The sequence below is a fragment of the Brassica oleracea genome, chromosome C2 (genome assembly GCF_000695525.1).
Source record: "Brassica oleracea var. oleracea cultivar TO1000 chromosome C2, BOL, whole genome shotgun sequence".
NCBI lineage: Eukaryota > Viridiplantae > Streptophyta > Magnoliopsida > Brassicales > Brassicaceae > Brassica > Brassica oleracea.
The window spans coordinates 21,496,426-21,500,421 of NC_027749.1; the positions used below are offsets into that span (position 1 = coordinate 21,496,426).

Here is a 3,996-nt window from a genome sequence, read left to right on the forward strand (position 1 = left end):
CAACATCATCCAAGATTTCGTGTGTGTGTATTTGAGGTCGATGATTCAATATGTTCGATCAGATTGTGGCATGGCCGATAGTAAAGACGAACCAACTATCATGTTCGAGGACGAAGTATATTCTGCCCAAGATCTTCATCACCCACGGATTGCAGAAAATTGGAGAGGTCCAAGGGACCTTCAGTAATGTCCAAATCAAGGGGAGTAATGTGTGTTGTACTCGTTTTCCTTCACCATGGTTTGGTTTTCCTAGTAAGGTTTTAATGAGACAACATTAAAGCACATTACAAGCTCTAAATGGTTATGGCATCCAAGGGGAAGTGCTATGAACCAGATTGTGGATGGCTCATAACAAAGACATTATGATTTGTAATTTTTCCATTTACCTATGACGGTGTAATCTCTTTTATAAGGAACCTCTATGTTATGAATAAAGATAGACTTTTCCGTTACTTTTATAAAACTAAATACGTATGTTACTATTATTACATACAAAATTGCAAAAGTTGCACATTCAACCGTACGTTAAACATAGTTCACAAAGATACGAAATTTCTAATTTGGACAATAACCTAAGTTAGATGTTAATATTAAAGTCATCGCCCTGTACACTTCATATTTAGTTTAGGGTTCATCCTTTATATATACTTATGAAAATTAATATAGTTATTTTCTGTGGTTATGTTTTTTCATTTATTCATGTTATGAAAACGTTGTTTTTGTCTACATGCGTTTTAATTATTGGTCTTCTCAGATTTATTTTAGGGGAGAGGGTCATTTCGTGCTTGGAGATAGAAAGGTCTATGCGTGCGTGCTATGATGTTGATCATGAAAATTGAAATTTGAAGAATATTATAATCATGACGGGCACCAACATTATGATATGAAAAAAAGGGAATAATATAGGATGGTTCAGGAATAATCTTCTAATTTTTTCTTTCTATAAAAGATTGAGAGACGTTTACCTTTTGGGGCGGCATGGTTAGTAGTGGTAGTGGTGTTACACACCTTTTCTAATATCCCTCTCAATGTTTGTATTTTAGTTTTTCTGTTATTTTATTTTTGTATTTCCCTTTTTTTTAGTTTTATTGATTTCTTGCATATCTTCTTATGTTTTCTATTATGCCAAGCGGAAGGCACAATTAACATTAGATAGTGGTCATAAAGATCGATTTGCTATTTTGTTAGAAAGGCATACTGTTTATTTTGTTTGACTTCTAATTTTTGTGGATTATAAAAATCATCGATGCTGTTGAAGTCTTGTTTAAAAATAATACTAATTTACTAATGAGCAGATGGCGTAATATGGTAGCTGACAAGTTCATTTAATCAAATATGGTATTTAACACCAGTAAATTTAAAGATTCAATTGGAAGATATAAAATTCAAGTTGCTATTTAGATTAAATCATAACAATAAGTCAATAGTATGTAAATAGATATACATGCATATATCAGCGTTTTGGAATTTGATTGAAGCTTAATGATGTCGTTTTACAATAATAGGGTTTAAACCAAAATTATGATTGTGTTATATTAGAGAAATGATTTGGAGTCTAATCAAAAGAATCTATAATTAGTTATTAACACGTTTAATACTTTCATTAGGGTTTAGTAGAAGTAAGAATGGTGGTATGTTACACCAGAAAAAAAAAAGAATGATGGTGTGAATTTTTTTTTATGTAACATATTTACATGGAAAATTTTTGAAAGACAGAATTTTTTTGTATTTTTTCATGTTTTATGTAAAAAAACTTAATTTAAGACTTATTCCCTCTAAGACTAGGTTTGATGTGTAAGAACGTACCTTGAGTTCATCGGAAGGCTTGTAACAAGCGAAATCAATGAGATAAAAGGTTCGCAGTGGATTAAAATATAAGATTTCGCAGTCAAGTAACTGAAAATCTTAGGAACTGCGATTGGAGCTCCTTTTTGCTTGCTTTATTTATCTCTATGCTGAGGCTGGTATTAATAAATTGTTAAACAACCTTGTTTGTGAGTAGTGACTTTACAACACGATAACATAATACTATATTAACCCATTAATTCTAATTTTTCATGTAAATAATAATAGGAGCATTACTTCATCTCCGTTATTGTTTTTCCACTGATATCTTACAGGTTAAATCAAATATAGGGAGTCTCTAATAGTTTATTCTTAATCCGAGTAATTTTTTTTATAAATTGACTAATGTACAATACAGGTTAAATCTAGATTGTCGTTTTCTCAACTCACGATGGAATGAGGAATAGCCAATATATAACTACTGTATTTTTATTTTATTGATAACTTGTTTTCGGCTACTTGCTTAGTTAGAAATTGTATCCATTTCAGAACACAGCACATCAACTTATCTGTACTATTTTTTTCCCCGCCGGCTTATCCGTTTACCTATCTTGATAGAGAGAACTCATCCAAATATTTTTTGTTAGTCTGACAAATTCTTCTCTTTTTCTTCTTAATCTATAATTCCATTGTTTTCTCATTTTAAAATTTTACAAATAAAAACAGCTCAATTCGACGACTTGGATCAGGATATTCCATTTTTCTTCATACAATTCAACTGAAAGATTATAACATGTCCTGGTTTAGATTGTACAATTCCACTAATGAAATACATTTATTTATTTATATAATTTCCAGATCTAGATATAGCTATTTATTACTAGAATATGATATAACGTCACCATTTCAGAATTTTGAACCATTCGCATTTTTAAAGAAAAATAAGAGTAATAAGATTTTCATATATAGTATTTTAAGTCCTACTTGGAATTTTAAATAAATCGACATAAAAATACAGTCAAACGGTAATAACATAAACTCTTTTGTTTGTACGACATGTATGAACAGCAATATTATGTTATGTATATTTTCTAACGACCCGAATTCTATGCTCTCCTCGTGAATTTTCATAAACCAAGGGAGAGAAAACGTTTGACTTTATGCAAAAATAGTATTTATTTGCATTCATATATGTCTACACATACAAAGTTGTTGTATAGCTTATCTCATACATTGATGGTTTAATAAAGGACATCGTTTTTCTTGAAGAAGGGTTTATAAAAAAAAAAATAGTATATGTTTGAGTCGGACCGGTAAGATCATGAAAAGGAACAAAATCTAACAAGTTGGCTTTTAAGAATAAAAATGCATATAATTTCCTAAATTATGGCCTTTAATATGGCTGTACTTGTAGATGTCTTTTGTTTCTATTTGTGTCTTCCAAAAACTTATATCATTCGGCCTCTTTTATTTAAAAAAATATATCCTAAGAGGTAGGAGTACTTTTTAGAATTTTAAATTTAGTATGCAGGTTTCGAACTTAAATTAGTTTGTACTTCAGGGTATTTCTCAACTTTTTCTCTCATTTTATTTTGAACAAGACATAGGTTCACCTGTAGGGGGTGAACCTTTGAATTCACCTATTTTTTTATTACCAATCAAAATACCACATATATTAATAATAAAATAGATTAATTTTATTTAAAAAAATCTGAAATAATTGAAAAAAAAAATAACGTCAATTTTAATGATGCTAACGCCACTAATTAAACCCTAAATTTTAAATCTAAACCCTAAACCCTAAACTCAAATTCTAAACCCTAAACCCAAAGTAAACCCTAAACCCAAACCCTATATCCTAAACCCAAATCCTAAACCCTAAACCCAAACCCTAAACCCTAAACCCTAAACCCAAATCATATATCCTAAACCCAAATCATAGACTCTAAACTCAAACCATATATCAAAACCTAATCCTTACAACCTAAACTCAAATCGTAAACCCTAAACCCAAATCCTATATCCTAAAGGTTTGGGTTAATGTTGATGTTGTTTCTTTAGGGTTTAAGATTTGGTTTTAGAGTCTAGGTTTGAGTTTAGGATATAGGGTTTGAGTTTAAGGTCTAGGGTTTGGGTTTAGAGTTTATGGTTTGGGTTTAGGGTTTAGGATTTGGGTTTAAGATATAGGGTTTGAGTTTAGGGTTTAGAGTT

At 30.3% G+C, this 3,996-nt stretch overlaps 1 long non-coding RNA gene across 1 annotated transcript in view; it reads left to right on the forward strand.

Moving 5' to 3' along the window:
• Positions 1 to 1,260, forward strand: part of LOC106327804 — a 9,379-nt gene extending 8,119 nt beyond the window's left edge. The window contains exon 2 of the long non-coding RNA XR_001267520.1: positions 755 to 1,260. This is a non-coding gene — a long non-coding RNA (uncharacterized LOC106327804). The remainder of the gene's footprint in view (positions 1 to 754) is intronic.
• Positions 1,261 to 3,996: the final 2,736 nt, after the last annotated feature.